This window comes from Python bivittatus, unplaced genomic scaffold (genome assembly GCF_059951505.1).
Source record: "Python bivittatus isolate LINGU-HERP-01145 unplaced genomic scaffold, Pbiv_v1 ctg000700_np1212, whole genome shotgun sequence".
Lineage (NCBI taxonomy): Eukaryota > Metazoa > Chordata > Lepidosauria > Squamata > Pythonidae > Python > Python bivittatus.
The window spans coordinates 58680846-58708407 of NW_028277098.1; the positions used below are offsets into that span (position 1 = coordinate 58680846).

Here is a 27562-nt window from a genome sequence, read left to right on the forward strand (position 1 = left end):
ATATTACATGGGAAGTCTGGAGAGCCGAGGATTGATGCAGTTTAACTCACCCAAAGGCCTAAAACCTGGGCAAAAACCAGGCTCCTTCAGCAAGACGGTGATGGTTGCTTTTCTGTGCAGTTATCCAAAGGAAGCAAAGCTGATTGTGTGAGTCAGGTTTGTCCTGCAGTTAGAGGGGAGATTCCAGCTATCCCTTCCTAAATGTGGGCTAATTCTGAGTGTAAAAACCTGTCCGCTGCATGTTAACAGTTCTTTGCACCCTTTGGTCAGTTGCAGAAAGATCTGCAGTTGGGTATCTTTTTAGAATGGGAATATAAACGTCAAACTTCACTAAGACCATGTAAGTTCATAATACAAAGCTTAAATAAGATGGTTAGAAGGGGAAAATACAGCAGTAATACTGGTGGCAAGGGGATATTTAATATTGAATTTGCTTTTTTCCCCCCAAACGTGGAAACTTTTAGATACAATTCGGGCTCTGTGTTTAAGTCATTAAAACATCTTTAAACATTTTCTGGTTTTGGTTTTCTTAGCAGCAGTCCTTTTCCTGGAACGTATTTTATTTTTCTTTTAAGTCTGTGATTTTTTTTGTAAAGCTCTTTGCATTTCCAAGTTGTTTTTTTTTTTTTAAGTGGGGGGAAGTAATAGGGTGGGGAAAGTGAGAGAACAGGGCCCTTTTTGTGTTTTATTTCTAATCCACAGGAATCCATTTTAGCCTTTTATGGCTGCTGCACTTGCTGAGAGGAATTACATTCTCCGTATGTTATCTGTAACATCACAAGCCGTGGTTTTGTACCTGGGCTCGGAAACACACCAGTGCTTCTGAGAGGATTTTGTTTGGGAAGGGGGTGGGTGGTGAGTGTGAGGAAGTCCAGGCAGTGGCAGAGGAAGAAAAAAAAAGCACATGAGGAAAACTGAGGGGAAAAGGTAAAGAAAGTGTGATGTATTTTGGAGAAACTCTAGTGTGTGGAATTCATCGCCCAGACAAACTGATGTTCAAATGTACCAGAGAGAGAATGAGAAATATCTTTAATTCTATCAAGGAGGTACAATCCTACAACAGAGAATAATTTGCGTAAAGAAAAATAAGATTGCCGCATTCTTTCCATGGTGAATCTTTGCTTTGAGCTGCATTTTTTGGGCTTTATTTCTGCACCAGTGAAGCTTCAGTTACAGAAAGGATGATCAGATAATACTTATTTCAACAAGCAGTGCTTCATATCTAGAACATCACAGCCTGATTAGATGTGAACATATATTCCTTCCCTAGAATATAATGGGTGTTGCTTATTTTAGGAAAAAGAATTTAGTCTTTTGTTTTGGATACTATTAATCAGTCAACAGCTAGATCTTGGACTCACTCTTGATTTTGCAGTACAAGCTTCATCACTCTTTACAATAAATAAAAGCAGATTGTCGCTGCTTGGGAAATTTGTTTGCCATGATATTTGGATTGATGAAAGGTGATAATTTGGGAGGCAGCACTAACTTTGATTTATTTGAAACATTTATACCTCACATTTGCACAAATACTGGCCTTTTAAGGCAGCTTATAATAAAACTGTCCATTAAAATTAAAGCACCTCAAAATAAAATGCCATTTATGAGGTATAAGTTGTACTAATCAACAACTAACAGTTGGGTTTTTTTAAAAAAAGGTAAGCTGTGGAGAGGAGATTAAAATGTATATAGTTCCCCATCCCTTACATTTTCAACCTCTCTATGTGTTCATCTGAATGTACACCAGGATTGGCAATACAGAACTTGGGGATGCTGGATGATCTGTGAAAACCTTAGCTGGCATCCATAGACTCTTAATTTAGTTTGTATTTGTGTTTTGAGATGTGTGTGTGTATATGTTTTGAATTGTTGTTAGTCACCCAAGGTTATTCATTTAAGATGGGCAGCCATATACATTCTCTACATTATGAAAATAAATTCCAAACTTAAATAATAATTACTTAAAAAAAAAAATTGGACAAAATCAGATTTAAAACATGTTTTTAAAATTGTAAGTTTTCAGTATTTTTGTACAAGAGCTTGCAAGACTGCTGAAATCTATGAAATTTCAGCTTATTTTTTATTTTCATCAAGGTGACCACAGCAATGCTATGTCATTAGGAGCCCTCATTCCTAGCATAGAATTCCTAGTCTCATGGAGGTTATTTCCATTTCCCCACTGGTCCCTTACAGTGTCTTCTAATGTCATCTAACCATTACTGAAGTGATATAAAGCCTGTCTTCATTATTGCAGAAGATGTTATAAATCACTAGTGGGAAAATGGCCTATAACTACATCCAGTCAAACTTGGCTACAGCAATACAGCAGATAATCTCCTATACAAGGGAGTTGGGGGATGGAGGCTAGAGCATCTGTTTTTATCTGTTCTTCATGTATTACTTCTGGAAATACCTGAAGAGACATTAGAATTACTGAAAATATAATATAGGTAGTCTAATTAATATTTCAGGGAATACCATATTTATCGGAATATTACCAAATTCCCCCTAAAATTTGGGGCTGAAATCCTAGCTGTGTGTTATACGCCGATATGCATGCTATACACCGATGTATAAGCCCCTGTATAAGCCCTGTGGCTTCTCACCTCAAGTGGCAGGGCTGGGAGAGCCTTCATTTGGGCCAGGGCTGTAACTGGGGCTACAACTGTGCGCTTCCCACCTCCTCCTCCAATTGATGACACTTCAACCATGCCACCTCTGCTTGCAGTCTTTAGTAACATCACCTGCACAGTCTGGCACTCAGTGTGTCAGAGTAAAGCGCCTCCCCGAAGGGCCTCAGCAGAGCAGGCCCCAGCCTGTCCTGGGCGGCGTGTCCCTTGGAAGCGAGTGAGCCCTTTGCAAGCTGCTGCTGCACTGGGGTGGGCCTGTAGAACCAGACGTGTCCCTGCTTGGCAAGGGGGGCCTCATGGCCATGGACGTGGCTGCGGAAGCTGTCGTGCAGCCCCTGGACCTGGGGCCCGGCAGGAAGGGTGCCCCGCGGCCCCTGGGCAGAGCCAGGAGGAGCCCGGCAGCCCCCCTGCCACATAGCTGTGATCCATGGGCCTTGGCTCTCGCCTGGAGCTGGTCTTTCTGGGTGACCGGCCGGCAAGCGGCTGGATTTGGGATGGAGGGAAGGCAGGTTGGTGGATGGATGCAGTTGGCCCATGAGCCCGACCACCCAGACCCCTGCCGGCCGTGGGAGGTGGCGGCTCTGCAGACCAGCTGCAGGAGTGGGCTTAAAGGTCTTCTACTCGATGAGACCTCCCGAGGGGGCCTGAAGCCTTCTGAGCAGCCACTCTTCCAGGGGCAGAGCTCAAGCAGCCCAGGTTGCCCCTTTGAGGCCTGCCATGGAGTGTCTGAGGAGGACCGAGCGCTCCGATCTCGCTGGGTCCTCATTCAGGGTTCTGATGTCAGAGCTGTGCCTGTGAAATCTTTAGCGCAAAGTCTGTCTGTCTGGACAAAACTTTGCTCTGACACATTGAGTGCCGGACTGCGCGGGTGATGTTACTAAAGACTGTGAACAGAGGAGGCATACCCTAATAATAAATTACTGTACCCCCCTAATCTACTTTATTTTGTTTCCAAGTCATTTATTTTAAATTTAGGTTTTTTTACTCAAACTTCCTTCTTAAAATTAAGGTGCGTGTTATATGCCTGTGTGTGTTATGCACTGATAAATAGGTAGATATCAGAAAGCCGTCTCATTAAATACAATATTTTTTTGTAGCCAGTCACAGTACTTTAGAAGGAGACAGTTGGAAGCAGGATTCAACAGCACAAGTAACATACTGGTAGTCCTCACTTACCAACCGCAATTGGGACTGGCAATTCCACCATTATGCAATGCAGTTGTAAACAGAAATGTTATGTGACCACACCAACTTATGATGGGAGTTCTGGTTGTTAAGGAAGATGTCACATGACCATGACTTCCTGCCGGCTTCCCCATTGACTTTGATTGTTAGAAGCCAGCAATGAAATTTGCAAATGGCGATCACGTGACTATGGATGCTGCAGCCATTGTAAATGCATGCCAGTTGCAAAGTGCCTGAATCATGATTACATGACTGCAGGGGTACTGTGACGGCCACAACTTTGAGGACTGCTTGTAAGTCATCTTTTTCAGCGCTGTTGTAACTTCAAATGGTCGGTGAATAAATAGTTGGTAAGTGAGGATTACCTGTACTGGTATGTTTTTATAGGACCCTAATTTCCTAAGGGTAGGATCATAGCTTAAAATTTGCTTGCAAAAGTCCCAGATTCAATCCCTGAGGCAAATTTCCTTGTATGAAATCTAGAGAGCAACTGTCAGTCAGTATGAACTGGATGGATCATGTTATGAGCCTCTCTAATGAATCAGACTCTGGATTGGAGGAGCAGGGCTGGACAGGTTTGTCCATCTCAGGAGCCAGTGGGTGCTCAGATATCTCCAGATGAGGCTTACGAAGAGCAGGATCTGTTCAAGGAAGAGCCTATAGGTCTGGATCAGTCAGGTAATCAGCTACCTGTTGCAGAAGAACAACAAACTGAGTCACCTGACCTGGAAAAGATCCTTACCGTCCACACAGAGATCAAGTGAGTAGAACAAAGAGGTTCAATGAGGCTCATTGAAGAAAAGAAAGAGACATGACTCAGAAAAATAGGCATGTCAGATTTCTGTTGGCAAACAATATTCTAACCACAGACCTGACTTCCTGAACATGTGTTGCTTCTGATTCTCTGACTGAACTTTGGATGGGTAAAATACTACACTCAGCCTTGACTCCTGATATTGGATTTGTCTGCACTGGACCTTGGTTTCTGAAGTAAACTTGTTTGTTTTTCCTGAGCTCTTGCATTCCTGCTTTGTGAGATTTATAGCTGCTATGAAGATCTCTGATCTAAATCTGACCTCTTGCACATGCAACTGCTGGCATAGGACAGATGACCTGTCTGACCCAGTAATGTGACTTACTAAGGGATAGTTACTGAAAGAAATGTATTCGACCATTATAGTAAAGCAGATCTTTATTAGAAACCCACCTCAGTTTCCATCATTTGAGGTGAAGTGAGTGGTGGTAATAGAACCATTATCTCCTGCCTGGGGTTTTCTGGATGTGTTGAAGCTGCAGCTCTCAGAATTCCAATCCAGCATTACTTTGGACAGGGATTTGCCCTGGTTTTAAAGACAGATAATATTTTTCTCTTGTTTTATTCTCAACATATTTTATTTCTATAGTTGGTCTGTTACAGTGAAGGATGGCACATTAGTAAAGGCACAGCTTCAATACTATTTTACATTGCTTTAGTATCAATAAGGTATTAAGCACTATTGCTATTTATGTGCTGCCTTGATGTTAGGCTGTTTGAAGCAATGGAGGTCTTCTAAGAGGTCTTTTATTTGCAATTAAAATAAATAATAATTCTGCAGTTAAGCCACTTTAGGAAATGCCTGTATAATACTTTAAAAAGTGGTAAATGTATATACAAATGCTTATATCAAGATACTATTGTTTTAAAAAAATATGGCAGGATAGTGCTAAAAACATCTACACCTGTTGAGATTGCATTACTCTTTAGTACTTCAGGGAAAATACAGCACAACAGTGAGATGACCACATCATGTAGATGCCCCATGAAAATGGATAAAACATGGCAGTTCCAGAACCACATGTATAATATGCCAATTGTTGCTAAGTACAGTAGATGTTTTGAGTGGCATTGATTCAGCAGGAAGAGATCTGAATATGAATCCTTCAAGTGCACACAATCTTACTTATATCTTTATCTTACATGTGATATTTTCTGTTTATTAGTGCAGTCTAAGATATTTTGCTGCTAAGGGAACAGCAAGTTATTCTGGCATCTAAAGCAGAACATTTTACAAGCTCTTCTCTGTAAAAATATAATGGATAGGATCAGCAGGACTTAAGCTAGTCACCTATGCTTAGAGCAGATCCACTGTAATCAAGAGTCTATTCAAGAATGGCCACATCTGGATCCAATTAAATAATAATAAGCTCCATTATTTGAAAGCAAGGTGGGTAAGAATCCAACAAAGAGACAATAAATAGGCAAACAATTTATTGCAATTTCATGATACCAAAAAATATGCTAAATGGCTGTCTCACTCTGTTTAATGGCAGGTCCAACCCTACTTTTAAATATGTGATGTAGTGTTTTCTGCATACTTTCTCTTTTCAGGCTTATTTAAAGTACATAACTATACTCTGTCATGGTCTGTTTATAAAATTTTAGGCATACTTTATGGGCTGGTAGACAACTGGATTTTTGAAAAAATGTGATGAGTGCTCTCACAAAAGGCTGCTAAAGTCGGCAAACTGAAAGTAAGCTGGACAGGTGGTCATATTTCCCGACAAAGCAGTAGGTGCAGCCAGACATAATTTTTATTTCCTAAAATGAGGGAATGATGAGGCCTTGTAAATTCTTGCAGATAAAGAGGATCCTGGAAGCTGGCATATTGCAGCATTCATTTAAATAATAACAACAACAATAACAATAACAACAATAAAATGTTTTTTAAAAAAGCAAGGGTCCGAGCAAACATCAAGGCTATTGGTGCTCAGAGGCAGCAGCTGGCTTCCCTGACATATTCTGTGGCTGGGTTCATGCAACATGTTTAACCAGGTCAGTGAAAGGCTAACAGCTGCATTTGCACAGCATACAATGCTTGATTAGTTTTAATATTGGTTTATTTTTTGTGGATAAGTATATGTTGCAGACCCAGCCACTTTGGTTCAATGTATTATGTTACCCCCCCCCCCAAATCAGTTAATTAAGAAACCACGTTAAGCATATTGAGTGGAGTGAACCCAGTCACTATGTATTAGTTTGCATAACTAACATGTCTAGTAGCTAACTTTTGGAGGCATATTTAAAATGTGAAAATCTGCACAGTGAATGCAAAATAAATATGCATATGTTATGTTTTGCAAGCATTGGCCCACACTTAATTTATCTTTTTGTTCCTTTCTGGTTTCACTCCGTTTTCTCAAAACCCAACCAGAATCTTGCCTCCACAGCCACTCTGTGTCTCTTATTCAAGTGATGATGGAAGCAGAGGAGAAAGCACATATATATTCCCTATTAAAGCCTTTGTTTGAAAGCCTCCTAATAAATCAGCTGGGATGCAAGCAGACCCACCACACCCTCTTTGCATAGTGTAAATTCTGGCTGGGTTTCTGCCTCCTGTCATCTTCTTTCGCTGGTGTCAGATTACTGTTCCCTCTCTGTGAGTGAAAGAACCCACCTGTGACTGAGGGGCCTATTTTGGATTCTTGGGAAACTTTAACCTCTATTAATACCTCTAAATTATTTGTTCATATGGTAAAGCACTTATGTAAACTGATCCTTCATGCCCCCCTCCCCCTACTGCTCAAAGGTAGAGCCCTTGTACAGATGGCTGTACCTGCTCTCAGCTCCTCCACATTCTTCAGTACTGTTCTGTCGTTGACGATGATGTTCTGTTTTGAGCAAAACCAGAATTTGGGAATCTCTGTGACTGGAGGGAATAAAGTAGAACACTAACACATTTTCTGAGGGCAATACATTGTTTACCTTCAGATCCTCTGAATTACCTGGGAGTGTCATTAATGTCTACTAGTAAACCCAGTTTCATTATTAACCAGAAAAAAAAACCAACCTAAAAAACTCCCACTGATTCATGCCTCTAGAGTAGAGTGAATGGTAGGCACTTTTTGTATCAGTTTAAACAAACCATCTACACACAATTCAGTCTCAGCACCTATAGTGCCTTTACCTTGAACTGAGACAAGATGGGCCATAGATGATATGGCAAAAATCTGTTCTGAATTATAGCTGAAGAACGTGGGGGGTTCAGCTTGCCCTATAGCTTTCCCCAGATCTCTTTTGGGAATCTGAAGAAATGATCTACCTAACTGGTCAGCCTCTCTCCCAATAGCCATCCTGATTCTATATGTCTCCTGCTTCCCCCAGGCCAGATTTCTTAAGAAATATAACTTTTTTTAAATGGAGAAGCATTCCCATTTGCTACAATAAACTCTAGCATTCTTCCCTGCTACTGAGTACAGGGAAGTACTCCACCATCCATTCTGAATTATTATTATTAATCAGTCAAACAAATAGAGTGCACATGCCATATTTGCCTTTCAGAACAAAATGTCTTTCAAGGTGGCCTATAGATAAAATGATAAAACATTTCAAAACAACCTCTAAATGTTAAGACCAAGTAGCTGCTCAAGCAATTTAAACTAGATCCATACAAACCATAAACAGAAAAAAGACATTAAAATTTAGTTCATTATCAGTTCAGTAAAAAGTGAAGTCAAATAAAGAGCTCTTTAAAACTTGCTTAAAAAGCAGACAGGGTGGGAATGAGCAAGGAATTCCATAAATCTGTGGCTATTCCTGAAAGACCTGAAATGGCAGAGAGAAGAGCCAAATTTAGCAATTATAGGATAAATCCCTCACCCCACCCCCATTGCTCCATTTTCAAAAGTTGAATGATTAGTCTTTATTGTATAAATTAAAAAAAAAAATGTTGAGAGACTTCTGTGGACAGACCCTATTGCAATTTTCATCAGTCCCATTGTGGCAATTCTGGTAGATGCAATTCCAACATACCTGGAAGGTATCAGACAGGGAAAAGCTAGCCTATGATGTGGTTTGTAGAAATTGCCAGATTCCTTGTATAGGATGGGATAAATTGTTTTCCCAGTTAATTTGGATATGAGATTTTGAAGTTTTCTGCAGTCTTGTATGTACTGAATCCTGGACATGGTAATCCAGAGAGAGGCAATGGGGCAAGTTTGTGTGTGTGTTACAAATGACATATGATGTCATTGCACAGATGAAATAAGTTATAATTTTATGTTACAATGCATGTGACTTCATTGTGGCTTCCACCACTAGGTCCTAGATAGGCAGGACAAGGTTTATTTTTAAATCTGAATTTGGAAAGGTGCAGAAGCCAATAAATACCTAGTATTTATATTAATGTTGAAGAAGTCTGGGTGGAATGGTGAATACAAGAATATTCCTGTAGATATTAAGAGAGTCAATGTTCTTACTCTGTTATTTTCATTTTGCTGGAAAAAAAAGTAGGTGCATCTCTCCCTAAAAGAAACATCTGAAATGGAACATACACTAAGGTACAATGCATTTAAGAAGTACAAGGAATAGGGGTCGTGAATGCAAATTTACTATATGTAAATAAGGTTGTGAAGAATGTTTGAGTCTCCTAAATAGCTTCTCTTCCCCCCACCTTCCCTCTAGCTGTCTTGAACCTCCAATCAAGGGCTGCCTGGGAGCAATTTGGTGTTTGAAATTGTTGCCACACGAACAGCTGAAGGCTGGCAGGGTCACCTGCCCCCTGCGTCACACTCTGTCATTTTAGATTAAGATATGCAAAAGCGACATGGCTGTGAACTTTTGCTTTGCTGCTGTGGCTATGGCCATCTCCTCAGCTTTAATGAGAGGAAGGCATAATTGGAGTCAACTGCTTGATTATGATAATTGCTACTGTCTGGGGAAGACACATTCAAAGCCTGTAGCTTGATCAATAGTGCATTTTTAGGGCGACTGCTGTCTATGCACAAGCAGATGGGTCTGGAGGGAAGTGGCACTCCTTGGCCCCATACTGGCCTTTGACCTTAGGCTGACCACTTGTTCACTACAGGATTTCAGTGGGCTGGGGAAGGGGTCAATAGGTTTGTGGTTGTTCCCTGGTGTTCTTGGGTGATTTGTCCTGAAGGATTTATCCCCTTAGAGGGAAAGGGTCTTAGAATTTATCCCTTTGCTACAAGCACAGAGCAAGATGCCATATATTTCCCTTTGGGAAACCAACTGTTTTCATTGTATTTTTTAGTAAAGCACTGACAAGACTTGGTGGGAAAAAAATCTTCCTTTTTATGAGTCCAGTTGAGTGAAGAACCTCCGGGTAACATTGGGATAGAAGAAATATAGGGTTACGGTCCAAATGTTGTCAATGATATTCAGTATTTCTTTGTGCAGTTCATTTATTTATTTATTTTATTTATTAAGCAAATTTATGTGGCTGCCGAACTCACACACAGTGACTCTGGGTGGCTTTAGGCTGTTTTGATTACAGTAATTGTACATACTGACTTTTGAGGCCAGTATATCTTACAACAGCTACATCCAGATGTGTTGGACTTCAACTCAGCTCCCTTAATTCCTAGCTGGAACAGGTGAATCCAGGTTCAAGTGGAAGAATGGCAGAGAAAAATATCTCTTATTCCATGTGTCTATTTTTCTATTGAAAATTATATCCCCAGTTGAGTTCTCCCTACAAGGAAAAATAGAAATAGTGTATTTTCCACACAAGATTTTATTATTGCTATTGTAGTGTGGTATTTTATTTTGTATTTCATTGCTACTTGTCATCATGTAAATGCAAAGTATTTTTGTGGCTATTTGGAAGGAATAGATACACGTCAGTGGCCATTCATTTAATTTGTTTGGAAATGTCTCCTCAGTTTAATCTACTTTGTAAGATTGTTTTGAAAAGAAATTAGTTATCATTTTATATAATCTGAATTCTGGAAAATGCTGTTGAAATTGCTCATATGATGCTTAAGACTCATCAACAATTTCAGAAACTGCAACTAGGAGAAAGAATGGAGAACTAGATAATTGCATCTGTAACAATTGATGGTGTAAATGGAATTGTCTATTTCCAATAATCTTCTCTGTAATAGTCTGAATCTTGCTTCTTTGACCATCTGTCCTAAATGATAGAAAAAGATGTACCCTTAAAATTGAGGCAGAGGCAAGTAGAATTACAAGTTTCTTCCTTCCCCACAAACATCCTACTCATATTTGTCCTGCTTTAGAGGAGGAAAAGAAAAGACAACAGTTCTTTCTGTTCAAGATGCAGTTGCACCTCTACAATGCACAAGCTGTCAGGATCATGAATTATTTAGCTGCTTGCAGGCCACTCATTGAATTTTAAGGGATGCAACAAACTTAAATCCAATTTAACAAAGTTTGCACATTTCATTTATTTGTTTCAAGACTTCTACTATTATCATGAAACATGGAACTATATGACCTCTGCAGAATAATAATTTACTAAGCAGGTTGTAATTGTAAACTGTCATCTTATAAGGCAGTCTGCTTTAACTGAATATTGAGGACATTTGTGATAATAACCAGCTTCATATAACTGAAGTGTGTTCTACAGTTTCCATAATGTGTTTGATAATGGTGATTGAATAAAATCAATTGCTTAATACATGTTAAATCCTTTTTTATGTGAACTTTGTCAAGTGTTGCATTAGGGTTTTTTTTTTTTTTATACACAGCTCTGTCACTGCTTAAACTCTACCTTCCTCAGTAACTAGGTTATCCAATATTCCTTCAAGGGAGGGCCTATAAAGAGGACATGCTTAGCATTTAAAAGGAATGAAGTTCAAAAGAAAGAGGAAATAGGTAATTGGAAAACCTCTGCCTGAGAACTTGGAGGGTCTACAAGTAGACTGTACTGAAATAGATGGACAAATAGTCTGATCAGATATAAAGCAACTTCCTGTGTTCCTGTTGAGGCCCCATTGAACTAGCTACAGGCATCTTTTAATGTATGCATTGATGTGCATCCTTCAAGGGAGTTGTTGTTCGTACAATTTCCTGCAACTGGGGTAATCAGTTTTGCACTGAAGGTCACATTTGAATAACACATTAGGGATTACACCCTAACAAGTGGATGAAGCCAGAACAAAAACTAAATGTGATTTGATTAGATTAATTTTAACTAGATCTCATGGAAACTTTCAGTATCATTGACCATGGTATCCTTCTGAGCTCTCTTGTGGGGTTGGGCCTTAGGAGTAGTTTTGTAGTAGTTCTGGTTCTTTCTATTGGGACATTTCCAGAAACGCATGTTGGGTCAACTGTTTAATTCCTGGACTTTTGACCTATGGTGTCCCCTATGCTGTAACATTTACATGAAACCATGGGGGAAAGTTATTCAGAGCTTATTATTCAAAATTATTTGGAATAGGATGTCATTACTGTGCTGATGCCGTCCAGGTCTACTGTTTTCTATCATCTAACTTCAAGGAAGCAACCCATACCCTTGAACATTGCCTAATCTTGATCATGAGTTAGATCAGGGAAAAGCTGAAATTAAATCCAGACAACATGGTGGTGCTGTTGGAAAGTAGAAAATTAGACTCAGGGACTGAGGTATAGCTTATTTGAGGATGCTTGCAATTCCCCTGAAAGAACAGACTCATGGTTTAGGAGTACCTTAACTCCTAGCTATTAATGGATTAATAAATAGTGGCTGTAGCCAGTATGTTTGCACAATTATGGCTCGTGTATAAATGCAATAATTCTTGAGCTGCTCAGACTTGGCAACAGTTATCCATGTCTTGTTTACAAAGTGTTTTGACTATTGCAACGTGCTGTATGTGGGGCTTCTCTTGAAAAGTGTCTAGAACTTGCTATTGGTGCAAAATGCAGTGGCCAGGCTACAAATTGGTGCAAAGTACAGCCATCACATGGTTCCTGTGACTATTTGAGGACCACTTTTCCTATATGAATCTTACCAGTTACTTAGAACAGAGGAGGAGCCTTTTAGAAAATGTCCCTGCTACAAGAAGCCCAGCTTTCTGATATGTAGGATAAAGTTTTTCTCCTGAGTACTGTAGCTCCCATGTTATAGCATACTCTCCAAGGCTCCCACTTTTGCAGTATTTAGGAAAATGGCAAAAATGCATCTCTTTTGTTAAGTCTTTGATTGTTGAATGATTATAATGATACTGATTTTAATTTTAATGGTACTGATTTTATTGTGTTTTATAATCAGTTTTATTGAGATTATGTAAGTAGAAGGTCGGATTCAAATTTGAATACCAAAATAAAATGTATGTCTTAAATTTTGAATTAACACATACTTCAGCTAGAATAGAATAGGATACATTAGGCTGGCTTGCTTTTCAGTTGCATTAATTGCTTAATGTTCCTTTTCAGTGCATTGTGATTATTAGTCTTCTCTGCTTCTTAAGGTGTTTTGAGAAGAAATATTAACATCACTTGTTAGCATGTTATGAGATGTTAAATAGTGACAGATCATGAGATAGGAACAGACCGTGCTACTCCTATGGTGATGCCGACCAATCTGACTGTCTAATCCTGATAATGGGATTACATTGCTTGACATTAAAGTTTGAGAGGAAATCTGCTATACATTACCTGGTTATAAAATTTCCAAATAATTCTAGAAAGGGTTATTTTGACTAATTTATTAATTCTAAATCTCAAAAGAAAGTTTCAGAATCTTATTTGTTTTTATTTAAAAGCAACATAACTAAATAACATTAACAGTTTTCTTTACTTTATCCCCCCCTCTTTTTTTTGCATATCTTGTTTAAATTCTTGCCACCACCTAAAATTAACCACTGCTAATATGCAGTTTAGATTTCAAGGCAAGCACACCATTTTTATTTTAAGCTGCCTGGTTATCACTGCAAGTGTTCTGAAGTTATGTATGGCTGTAATAATTGCATCCATAAATTTTTAAAATTTAAAAACCTATGTCCAGCTCTGATATTATGGAAGATGTAGAAGACAGCCAGTTTGGTGTAGTGGTTAAGGCATCAAGCTAGAAAGCAGGAGACCGTGAGTTCTAGTCCCGCCTTAGGCACAAAACCAACTGGGTGACCTTAGGCCAGTCCTTCTGTCTCAGCCCTAGGAAGAAGAAGGCAAGGGCAAACCACTTCTGAAATCCTGCCAAGAAAACTGCAGGGGCTTGTCCAGGCAGTCGCCAGGAGTCAACACTGACTCAAAACAGAAACAAAACAAAAGGTCTAACTAAATGTCTGTTTCCAGTATGATCCAGATTAGAAAGACTTCCTGGCAGAGAATCTGCTGAACTAATTTTACAGGACACATCTTGCAAATCTTGAAACATCTTCATTGGTTGCCAGAGCTGAGCAGTTTGGAGGCCCTTCAGTACTTGGGTCCTGCAAACTTCAAGACTACCTTTTCTGGTATGTACCTGACCTGTGCTTTGATTCTCATTATGCTTTTTGGGGTGGTGCTGCTGCCATTCAGTGTTAATTGAATGGCAACCAGGAAGGTAGCCTTTTCATGTGCGGAACTCCATTTCATGAGAAGACTTGCTGGGTACCCAGTCAAAAAATACCATGTGGATGCTTTTTTCTTCTTCTCTTTAATAGAAGGAGTGAGAAAACATAGTAAAGTTACAAGTAGAAGGTGATGTTGTCAGCACCCTCTTCCCTCCGCCTAAAATTATGTGAATAAGACAGGGTGATTGCACTAAGGTGGACACACCTTGTCTTTTCAACACCAGGCTACAGCATTTTATTTGCTCAGGTTTTTTTTCCTTCTGAAATTGCTTTTATTGTTGCACTGCATTTAGATCTTCAGTATGTAATAATTTTTCATTCTGTGGACTTCTAAAAATTACCAACCCCTCTAATGATTTTTATGTTTAAGGATAGGGCATACATCTTTCTGCAAATAAATTAGTAACATTTCCTTCTTCAGACACATACCAATTTAGCCTATCTGAATACAAATTTCCCTGTTTTTTGTGGCAGCATAGAAGATGATTTTGCATCTGTTTCCAGGTGAGCAAGGTTCTTTTGGAAAAGTGGTGTGAAGCAGCATGTTAGCCATTTGTTTCAGCTGTTTTTGTTTTGATTATAAATCCTTGTAACTGGGATGATTAAAAAAACATTTAAAAATGTACGTTAGATTCCCTTGAGATGTTCCAACATGATAAGCATGCTGTTCATTTAGTAAGAACATTTTAAATGAATAGAAGAACTTAGTCTTTATGATATCACTTATTTCCAGAAGGATGGTAGATTTTGAAAAATACTGATAAATGGTTCTAATCTTAGGATGTAAAGAAAATTATACATTGTATGCTGATATCTATAGGAATGTCTCAACAATAGTTTGTGAATGCAAATTTGTTTTTAAAAAGTAAATTTTTAATAAAAGACAGGATAAGGTGATCAGTTTAATGCTTTGCTTGCTAGTATCCATTTTCCTCTTCTTCCTTCAAGAAGCCTGCCTTACTCACTTTGTTGAGTAGGGGTTACTTGACTTTTTTGGACCACTGGGCACATGTGGAATTTGAGAGATGTTAAGAGTATTTTCATCAAATGTTTGCCATGTAATAGAAAACACTGTATTGCTACCTCTCACTCACTTAACTACTACAGTACATCCTACATGTCCTCACAAAAGAGTCCACAAGTTGCATGTTGTGCAATGCATGGCATATAGATTGCTAACTGCTGCAAGAAGATCTTATGATGCCTATACTGAAAGATTAGCTGGTTGCTTATTTGGCACGATTTAATGTTTTGGTGTTGATCTTTAAAGCCCTATATGGCTTACTCCTTGGTATCTAATGGACTGCCTCTCCTATACAGTAATGAATCTCTCCAGCTGTTAAGAACTGCAGGAGAGATTTTTTGGAAAATGCCCCTCTGTCTGGGGCACACGGGAAAGGACCTCTTCCTGCATTGTTCCCAGGTTATGAAACTTACTTTCTTTGGAGTTGCGTTTGGCTCCCATTCTCTTGGTGTCAGTTCCATCAGGTTTTTAATTGTTAAATAATTTTAGTATCCACTTTAATTTTAGCTTCTCTTTCTCTCCCTCCCTCTCTCTCTCTGTATAGCTTTTAAATTTTATTAGCCACCTTGACTACTTGCCAGAGTAGAACAAGTACTCTGCTGGTATATATCAAATAACTAAATAGATTTTCTAAGAATGCCTTTGGGATCTATGTGGTATTCAGACACTCTTATGGAAATACAGGTTATCTTGAGGCTAGGCATTTGTTCTGCAGCAAGCGGTTTTCCAATTATTTAATTAGAAGAATCTAAAAAATAGCATTAGATAGGTCAGGGAGTTTGGAGTGCACCAAGGAACATCCTGTCAGGCCCACTGTCAGTCCAGAGTACTAAATTGAAGACGCAGACTATAGTGAGATATATGTGAGCCAACTAGAGGCTTGATCTGTATTGATAAACTAGTATTCCATTAATAGGGCCTTTTATTTTGTTAAACTTACATTATGTAGGGTAATATTAAAAGGCAGCCTCAACCAACAAACAGAAGCAATGCCAACCCTCCCAACCTTTCACTAAGAAGAAGGCAAAAAGATTTCTTCCTTTTACCTTCCACCTCAACAATCCCCCTTGCATGTTGGCTTTAGCCATGATGTATTGCAGTCTCAAGCAGGTTCCCTAGCCATGAACTTTTGGCCTTGGCAGCAGAGAGAGTTGACACTATTATCTTCTCTGCTCAATAATGGGTAACACAGTGTTAATGTTTTATATCTGATATTGGCCCAAAGGGCTCTAGATCAGCCTGTCCAGCCCCTGGAACAGCTTTGGAAACCAAAGAATTTCTCTCTTTTGCCTCTTTGTGCTCAAATTTGTCAAAAGCATGTGAGAATACATAGCCATCTTAGAAAGCAACTTTGAGACCAGTGGAGGCTGATTTATTAGGACAAGAGGGGAATTGTCCCATCAACTATATCTGCCCAGCCAACCTCTCCTGCCTTCCTCCTTATTTACAATTAATCCATGTCAAGGTATTAGCTGTCAGCCTCTTCCCTAGTTAGTCTCTCAGGCTTGTGTTTGTAGCATTCAGCAAAGACTCAAAAAGGGTATGGAACCACCAGCAATTACTTTCATGCTATTCCCATTATACTTCATAAGTGAGTCTGCTATCTTCTGCTGTAGTTGAGAACTGCTCTCTTCCTTGCCAACAATGAAATTAATGTTCTCTATTGGCTCATGTTTATATGTAGGCTGCAGTAGTCTGGTCTCAATTCTATATTTTGTGAAGTGAGAGGAGCCTTTCCCTTCACCTCAGGTGGTGAAATGTCTTGGGCCAACTTTAAACGCATCTCAATCATTTCTTAATCTTAACATGTCTATGTAGTTTTGCGACATTGAATGGAGTAAGGCCTAAAGTGGGGATGAAAGTTATGTTGACACATATAGAACTTTTAAAAATAATGCTGAGACCCTCTTGCAGAAAGTTGAACTGAAAAAAACCTTACAGGGTCATTGAAGAGAAACAAAAGAGGAGGTGCGGATGGCCAACTGGGAAAAAGCTTAATGTGGAACCAGCTTAATGAGAAAATTTCTACCATATTTGGTGGCCTGTGGTCCAATCGTCCTCAAAATCTTCTGATTGGTTGGCACCAATGCTGGCTTCCCTATATACAGTACACACACTGACTATTCTTTTCAGATGCCTAAGAAATGGTGGCTCTCCTTAACAATTCCAATATTTAAGAAGGGTTATAAAATCAATCTATCCAATTTTTGGCCTTGTGTATATTATCTGCAATTATATGTCAGTCACCTATATGGGAAATTTGCTGATTGGAAATTCAAGACAAGTTGCTGGCTGAGAAACAAGCTGGCTTTAGGTATGAATGGACAACCTTCAATCAATATATAGTTCTGTATTATTTGGTGGGAAAATATTCTAACTATCCACGCACTGCTCTTTCCTACCTTCCTTGGTTTGAAGATGGCTTTTGATTCAGTATCTAGAAAAAGACTATGGGGTAAATAGACAACTACAACTATATTTTGGCATTCACTTTCACTGACTGAGATACTGAATAAAAACAACTATATCCAAGTCAGATGTGTTATCTTTAGAAGTATTTCTGCTTCTATTCCCATGTCAAAAGGCATTAAATGAGAGTACATAATTGCTCCCTTTATTTTTTAATTTCAGCTCCATTGTTAATGTTCTATCTAAAACTGAGTTTTACTTTTACTTTTATTTTTTTCTCTTTTATACTGATTATGTAGTCATTCTATCCATGACACAAGTCACCTTTCAGCTAAGCTGCCAAGTCCTAGCACCATTTGCAAGTGATGTCTAAATTATTATTCTAAATTATTTTAAAATTATTCTAAAACAAAAATGGTCCTATTTACCAAGAAACATACTCATTGCCTTCACAACTGGAAAATACATATTGTCCACACTAGTCAAGGACTTTAAATATCTAGGAGTTTCATCCAAGCATACACTTGAAGGGAGAAACACACCCTTATGGCTTTCAATGACATAATTTGATTTTTTAGCTGCAATGGCAGCAACTTTGGCTTGGCACAGTTAATCAGAACTAAGGTGCTGAATCTTCTGCTTTATTGAGCTCAGTTCTGAATGTAAGACAAGAGAGCACTGGAAGCAACATAATCTAAGTTCTTATGACATACAGTATGCTGTGTGTTCCTCAATGTGTTTGTAATGATCTTCTTCAATTGGAAGTAGGTTTGGTGTCCATAGGGGATTATATGAGATCCTGATGATTAAAGTATTGGCTAAAATTAACCTCTTTGGATTGTTCTTTAACTCAGTTAATACTAGCTGATATGTTTATTTCCTCTTGAAAGAAAAGCATAGGGTTGGACTCAAGTTATTTTTGCCTTTTGTCCCATTCTTTGATAAAAACAATGCCCAAGAGGGTCTTTCTAGAGGCTAAAAAAATGACTTCTGGATCTGGACCTGCAGAGTTAGGAGCAAAGCCCTTTATTGCTTCAGTAGTGGCCTCTGTGGTAGAACCTTTCTCTTTCCCTAATTATTTTTATAATATTCTTCATTTTTATAATGAAAAATGAAGAGGGTTTTCATTAGCCAGATTCAACATGTTGCCATGGTCTTAGAGGACAGTTTAATAATGCACTGCCATTAGACTGCTTGTGCCCTTGACTAGATGGGATGATCAAGACAGTTTTGCATGTACTTCTTCACTGTCCTTTTTATCAACCATGGCACACTGAATTATTTATGTCTCTATTAACCTCCCTCTTGGGCTGGTCTGATGAGGAGAACACTCTATTTTGTTACCAGTCAAGTCTATAGAAATATCCATGAGGGTCATCACATTTCGTTCTATGATACAATTGCTATGAGAAGGCGCTGGGTTTAACATTGGAAATACCTCTGGCTGTTTTATTTTTGCCCATGTGGATTCTAATTTTATTAACTTCTCATACACAGCCCTTGTTTTTATCAGACTGTTTTGTGATATGTTTGATATCTTCGTCATTGACTTTCCTGCTGCAGTGCCTACCCTCTGTAGCAGCATTCCCTCAGAGCTCCATACTGCTCCCACTCTGATGGTATTCTGAAAGTCATTGAAAAATTGGCTTTACTCCCAGATCTGGGGGTAGGGTGGCTGTTGAGCTCCTGATGGTTTGTCTTTGAGGTTGTTTTTTTTTTTTTTAGGTGTTTTGTTTATTCCTTCTGGATGTTTGGGAATTTTCATGATTTTCTTTTGTTCTTATTGACTTTTATCTTATCATGTAAGCCACTCAGAATCATCTGGATTTAGGTGGTCTCTAAATCCAATAAACAAACAAACAAACAAATTTTAATTGAAAGAAATGTATTCTCTCAAACTAGTTTTTCTCCTTTACGTTGTTCCTCCTTATTCATGGATTATCTGGGTGGGAAATTGGTTCAGAGAACAAATGTTAGATAGTATGCATTCTCAGTGGCTATTTTCTCCATTCTGTATTGACTTCAAAGCCATAGGTGCACAGTCATTTTGGGATTACATATATGTTATATGTAGGTAGTGTGGAATGTGTTGGGCTGCATGTAGTTGGGATGAAGGGACAAAGGGGTGCAGTAAATGGTCATGCCTAGTATAAAAGCTACACTTAAAAAAATTATCCACATTCAAACTGTTAATTTTATACCTGCCACATCCACACTCTCTCATGATGTATGATCTTATAACTGTTAATTATATTGATGAAAAATTGGTGGGCACCAAAGGAGGGAACTGGAGGCTGTACAGAAGCCATAGGAGTATACCCCATCCCAGTATAAAATATAACATAGGTTGAATTTGGCTCAGAAGATTTGTGGTATAATTCCCAACCATTTCTTAAAGCCTCAGGAAGAAGGGAGGCAAACTTCAGCCAACTGAAGATGTATGCTTATGTTATGTCTGGATTACAACATTAGAGATTTTCTGTAGTACAATTAATTCCAAGCTTGTGTTTCTATGTGTGAGCACAGCAAGATTTTGCTGCAGAGAGAGCCTTCCCAAATGCAGAGATCCTAGTAATCTTCCACCCATTCATGATGCCATTAGTTTTGACTTCTCTACCACTAGAATTTTAATTACTATTTTTTAATTAAAAGATAGCTAGTTTGAAGTTCAGGTTTTCACTCACTGGGTGGATTCAGACAGGCATTACAGCATATCATCCAGTAGTGATATTGCTTGCCAGTTTTACTTTTTGTTCATTTATTGAGCCTGTTTCATGACATACAGTCGTGTGAAAAAGAAAGTACAGCCTCTTTGAGTTCTATGGTTTTACGTATTAGGACATAATAAAAATCATCTGGTCCTTAGCAGTTCTCAAAAGAACTGTAAATACAACCTCAGATGAACAACAACACATGACATATTACACCATGTCATCATTTACTTTACAAAAAGAAAGCCAAAATGGAGAAGCCATGTGTGAAAAACTAAGTACACCCTTACTGCTTCCATAGGTATGAAGAGGCTAAGTAGCAGCCAGGTGCTGCTAATCCAATGCCCTTGATCAATTGATCATCAGCAAGTGTGACTACCTCTATAAAAGCTGAAGTTTTAGGAGTTTGCTGGTCTTGAGTGTTGAGGATTGTGTTAACACAATGCCAAAGAGTAAAGACATCAGCAATGATCTTAGAGAAGCAATTGTTGCTGCCCATCAATCTGGGAAGGGTTATAAGGCCATTTCTAAACAATTCCATCATTCTACAGTGAGGAAGGTTATTCACAAGTGGAAAACATTCAAGACAGTTGCCAATCTTCCCAGAAGTGGACGTCCCAGCAAATTCACCCCAAGGTCAGACCGTGCAATGCTCAGAGAAATTGCAAGAAATCCAAGAGTTTCATCTCAGACTCTACAGGCCTCAGTTAGCATGTTAAATGTTAAAGTTCATGACAGTACAATTAGAAAAAGACTGAACAAGTTTGGTTTGTTTGGAAGGGTTGCCAGGAGAAAGTCTCTTCTCTCTAAAAAGAACATGGCAGCACAGCTTAGGTTTGCAAAGTTGCATCTGAACAATTCACAAGACTTCTGGAACATTGTCCTTTGGACAGATGAGACCAAAGTGGAGATGTTTGGCCATAATGCACAGCGCCATGTTTGGCGAAAACCAAACACAGCATATCAGTACAAACATCTCATACCAACCATTAAGCACGGTGGTGGAGGGGTGATGATTTGGGCTTGTTTTGCAGCCGCAGGACCTGGGCACCTTGCAGTCACTGAGTTGACCATGAACTCCTCTGTACACCAAAGTATTCTAGAGTCAAATGTGAGGCCATCAGTCTGACAGCTAAAGCTTGGCCAACATTGGGTCATGCAACAGAACCATGATCCCAAGCACACCAGCAGATCTACAACAGAATGGCTGAAAAAGAAAAGAATCAAAATGTTGCAATGGCCCAGTCAAAGTCCAGACCTCAACCCGATTGATATGTTGTGACAGGACCTCAAGAGAGCTGTGCCTAAACAAATGCCCGCAAACCTCAATGAACTGAAGCAATGTTGTAAAGAAGAGTGGGCCAAAATTCCTCCACAACGATGTGAGAGACTGATAAAGTCATACAGAAAATGATTACTTCAAGTTATTGCTGCTAAAAGTGGTTCTACAAGCTATTGAATCATAAGGTGTACTTAGTTTTTCACACATGGCTTCTCCATTTTGGCTTTCTTTTTGTAAAATAAATGCTGACATGGTGTAATATGTCATGTGTTGTTGTTCATCTGAGGTTGTATTTACCTACTTTTGAGAACTGCCAAGGTCCAGATGATTTTTATTATGTCCTGATATGTAAAACCATAGAACTCAAAGGGAGTGTACTTTCTTTTTCACATGACTGTACTTCACCCGGTCATTGGGCAGGGGAAGTAAGTATGTCAGGCAAGCTCCAAAACAGAATTGATTGACACGGCCAATTAGTACTGAAGGAATTAGTTTTAGTTCAAACAGACCCAGTCTTTTTAGGGCTAAACTAATTTTCCCTGGTCAGATAACTTCTCCCAAACTGGCAGAGGATTAACTGCCCCTTCTGAAATCTACGATTGAGATGAAATCTTAGGGAGGCCCCTGAACTACATCTCTGTGGCCATTTTGGTTTTCACCCCTGTGGTTCCATGTAGTATGAAAAAAAGCTCAGCTCAGCCATGAGTGAGGGCGTAAGTACTCCATGAATAGTCAGTCCCAATCCTGCATCACCATGGACTTTTATTTATTTTTTTCCTCCAGAGATTAAAAGAAGAAGAAGAGGAAGTGAGGAAACATGGCAATCACATAACAAACTCTGCTTAGAAAATATGCTACCAGCATGTAATGGTGATAATGGGGAAGGACATCACTACTCACCTGTTTCATGTGAACAGGGCCATTGGGGAGCATAGAAAACTGTACCTGACAGACATGTGTAACTGCCTGAGTCTCAACTGATTTTTAAAAAATGAAATGCAGTGATGTGGACATTTGCTAGTTGAATAGAGGACCAACGGAGAGGGGAAGGCTCCTTAGCATTTTCTCTTCCTATCATATTCCTCTTCAAAATTCCCTCATCCCAGCGACCTCCCTCTAAAAACAGCATTTCCATCTGTGGGAGAAAAGATTTGATTTTGAGAGGGAAAACTGCCAAGAGAGAAGCAGCCCATCCCCTCACCATTTCTCTGCCCAGACTGACAGCCTCCTGCAGATCTTTTTGCACTGGTAAAACTGTTGAGAGACCGTTACGCCTCCATTAGATAATGTGCAATTTAGCCTTGAAATCCTTAAACCCCTCCTGTGTAGCCCTTCAGATCTCAAAGTGAGCTGAGAGTTCCAAAACTGAGAGATGGCGATAGCAGATGAGGGGGAAACAGGCTTGATATATGGTAAGACCATGAGGAAAAAGCTATTGTGATATTCTTCAACTTCTCTCCTAAAATCTTTCACTGGTGTTTTCCATAGTAGCCAATTACAAGAGAAACATGTGGTATCTCGTCCCATCCTTTCACTATGTACGTGGACTTTTCTATCATATGGAAGAGACGTTCTAAGGTGGAAAGGTCAAATATCTCTCAACAAACAGATTAAATAGAAAAGAATTTTAAGAGAGACAAAGAATCATTTAAAAATATGAAAGAAAAGAGGGAAAGAAACAACATCAAATAATAATATAAAACTCAGCCTTTTTCTTCTCTATCCTGAATGTATGCTGGTGTGGTGCTTAGGGGATTAATCTCTTAAAAAATAAGTGCCATGTAGTAGACAGGCAGTGATTAAGGTTTTAACTGATCAGTCTGCATCTGACAGTGAACCAGCTATTATCTTAACGGAATCAAACGAACATTCAGAGCCTCTCCTCAGCCCCAAACATGAAAGGAGATGTCATCCGCTGGCAGTTGGCAAGCCACAAGGGGGGGAAAAGAGAGAGAGAGAAAGGAGGAGAGGGAAGGTAAAACTAGGATGAGAAAGAATGAATGAGCGGGAAAGGTAAATGGTCAGAGAGAGATCAGGTCTGGAGGAACAACAAGAAGAGGTAGAATTTCGGGACTGGAATGAGGGAGCCAAAACATCATGCAGATTCCCCTTCTGCTCACTGGTGCTGTTGGGTAATTTTAGACTCTTGATAAAATGAGGCTTAAGGCAGAGGATGGCTTTCAGATGATATTGGGATGTGAATTGGATTTAGAGGAATTCCAAATGCTGAGTCAAATCAGGTTATTTCACAGTGACCTTAGTTCTCCAAGGCAGGGTGGGATATAATTTTTATTTTTTTTCCATTTAATTAAATAATTACATACATACTTGCTCTGCTTTATATGCTGCTCCAATCCCAGGGATCATGAACTGCATTTTATTTGTCTATGTTTTAAAACAGCTACCTGCATCTCATTGTTAAAAAGCAAATCCCACAGTGGGGAACACTTCTTTTGAAGTGATCAGTACCAAACCTGGATTCAGCACTTCCACAGAATTTCAGCCCTTTCTAGTTTACCTACTTACTTGCTAGCTAAATTCAGTTTTAAACATTGCTTCACCTTTATTTTTCCATTTAAAAACAATGCCAAGGTAAAGAAGAGGGAAAAGATTTGAATGACTGGTTTATACAATGGCTTCCCATACAGTTCTTTAGAAGAGGAATGTTGAATTATATATAATTTTTTGTTATATACTTCTTTGTGTTCAATTATTATTAACATTATATCCTATCTTTCTATTCAAAAGACACTTAAGAGTACCCAGAGGGCACTCTTTTCATTTGAGTAGCAATGTTTAAAAAGCCTTGACAGAGTCGGCATGAAATAAATTAGATTGTGCATCTTCCTGATCTCGCAGGTTCCCAGTTTGTTTCTTAATGTTATTTTTTTAATCCATACTCTGATCTTTCCTCCATATGTAAAGTTTTATTTATTCACATTGTTCATTAGTTTGTCCTGTGTCTTATTAGAACTCAGTTGCATTTGCAGTGTCACCTTCCTTCCTTCTTACCATCCTTATATTTTTGCCTTAATTAGAAAATTAGTTTGCATTTTTAATTGGATTTTGTGTTCATTCATTGGTACCTTTATGCATGCATTGTTTTAATTTTAATATACTTCAGTGTTCTGTCTTACTGTATTTTCTTCACGATTTGTAGATCACTTATTTTGTTATGAGTGTTGTGTTTTCATTTTATTTTACATGTACACATAGCCTACATTCCTATAACATGCCAAACCAGGCTTGCTAGGGACTTGTGAACACATCTGCATCATATGCTTGCAGTTGTTCCTAATCCTAAATGAAACTATTTAGAAACAATATCTGTTTATAGCTTATTGTGTCATGCAAACGTAGTGTGATATGGACTTCCAAACCTATCCTTCTCTAATTTGAATGGTTTCATACCCAGGGAGAACTCTAAATTGCCCGCTGTTGTATACAGATAGCTCAAGAAACAATAAGGTGAATTACTGTCAACTACTCTAGAATTCTAAACATTTCTGTTGCACAATATTCTATACATTTATCTATCTGTCTCTTAGCAGGTTTTCATGCCACAGAAGGGGCAACTTTGCCTACGCTATTATCAATTTTTTTAAAAAAAGTATATAAATGAAATCACCATTTAAAGGTATACTAAAATCTCTACATCCATTTATTTGAAATGTGGTTGGCTTTATCCCATCACCAATTTTATCCAGTTCTCTGGAAAAGTAAAAAAGTACTGCAACAGCTATTCATGAGGTTATTCTGATAATCACATTTCAGGTTTTCAAATCACACTTGTATTTGCTTTTGAGTCTGATTAGGTAGCGTAGTTCTCAAATCAGCTTGAATCAATTTGTTCTGTTTTCCGTATTAGAGTTTGAACATTTTGTGGCTGATACTTGCCTCTAATATTACTTAAAAATGTGATAGAATCCTGTGAATTTGAGGATCTTCCTGCTCCCCTGCCAATAATATCCAAATGACAATGTTTTCTTTAAAATGGGAATAATTTATGGCTTAGCATCAGTTTATCATTTTTTGCCTTTCTTTTATCATTATTTCATACTTCCCAAATTAATCATATCTGGAAGGAGAACAAGACCTACCTTCCTTCCTTCCTCCCTCCCTCCCTCCCTCCCTCCCTCCCTCCCTCCCTCCCTCCCTTTTTACAATTGGAACACCTAATACTATGTAAAATGAACTTCTGTATTTTGATGTTCTTGATTTACTGGAATAACATCTGTCTATCTAACTTTCCAATAAATACACACAAATACACATACATACACTATCATAGATTATCAGAATGGTTATAAGATTAAAAGAAGAAAAATGTATTACTAATGAGCAATTCTCTTTTACTCTTTTACTCCTTATGATTTACTATTCTCTTCTGAAAAACTGTGGACATCTCATCCTCCTTGGCCTCTCCCACACTCACAGGAACTCCTGCTGCCAGAGCCTCCTTTAAACCAGGGAGGTCTGGCACTCTTGAACCTGAGGTCGAAAATGAGAAAGAAGGAAAGAATAGCCTTCAGGCCAGGGTAAGAAACCAGGGCAACAGGACTCTTAAAAGTGATAAAAGGGCTTTATCTAGAAGCACTTAAACAAAACCCACAAGAGCCCAGAGAGGAGTCTCTGTCAAGTACCAGCCATGGCCATAGGGGAAACCACAAATCCTTGACACAATATAAGACACTTCCTTTATATTGAGCAATTGGTGGAAACAGAACAGTCCACTGTAGGGTCAGACAGGCCCTGGCAAGCCATCCCTGGCTTTCTTATCTTGGCTGTGAGCTTCTAATTCAATAAGCCACTTAGCAATAGCACAGTCTGGAGGGCAAGAGTCAATGGGCATTGTTAGTAAGCTGCAGATGTGCAGCAGAATAGTAAGGGGTGATGCCAGACGGTTATTACTTCTTTGTTTCCTGAGCTCCTTGTTCACTATCTGTACCCAATTGTGGTCATATTTTGTCTTTTATCTTAACAGCAAGCTCTTCTGTGCAACAACTATTTTTGTTCTGTGCCTGGGGCCAATGAAGAGATAATCTCCTGGTACAGAATGCTGAACAATTCAGGGTACAGAATGCTGAACAATTCAGAGTACCTAGCTTGTTAGAAATGAAGAAAGTAAAATCTTGTTTCTAGGAATGATCTCTTTACCTTGATCACCTGTAAATTACTGTCCTTCCTGCCCACCCCTCTACATGATCTACATTAATTTATAGCCTCCGCTTTTGAAATAATAAATATGTAGAAGTTCTTAATATATTATTTTTGGAGGAAGTGTGTATTTTGGACCATATGAAACTCAGCACTTTGAACGTTTGAAATTTCTGTTCACTAACTCTGTGAGAAGGCACTATTATAAAGCCTTCATTTCAAAGACATGGTCCCTTAGCTATGGAAATTTCTGAATTGATATAATGCCAGACTATGGTCTGCACCAGCCAGTGTGATTTTGAGAAGAAGATTTTGCTTTTTTCCCCATGCATTTTTTAATCAGAAATTTTCCCAAGGCTGTTATTTATTGCTAGTTGTCTGCCTCCCCTTAAAATGTGTTGTGAATTAAGCTATCTGCAGTAAACAAATAATACCATTATGGATGAGAAGAGCAATTTCTGATTGGGAAATGAGCACAAAGAGAAAGGATTACATATCTTCTCCTGTGTAATAATCATAATCTAGTTGAGGATAGGATAGTTGAGTTTCTTAACAAAGAGGAATGACAGATTTGTAGCTGGTGAATACCTTGTATGCTACATCATTCCACCTAAATCCCTCCCTCCCAAAAATGTGGCTGCAAATTGTTAAAAAAACCACATAATTTAGAAATGCAATAATTTAAATATGTAATAATTATATATTTAAAGGTTGGCCTCACCTAATATGTAGTTTGGGCCTCATACTAACTCGAACATGGCCTCCAAAGATAGAGTAATACTCCAAGTGCTAGTACCAAATCACAGTTTCCCCATTCTGTGTTTTGCAGACCAGTCTCAAACTGGCTTTAGCTCCTGATTTGGTAGCTTGTCTTTATTCAGCATGC

At 38.7% G+C, this 27562-nt stretch overlaps 1 long non-coding RNA gene across 1 annotated transcript in view; it reads left to right on the forward strand.

Annotated features, from left to right (window-relative positions):
* The window catches only part of LOC148214215 (uncharacterized), a 71891-nt gene that overhangs the window by 13267 nt on the left and 31062 nt on the right, over positions 1-27562 (forward strand). The gene's annotated exons all lie outside the window — the stretch shown is intronic.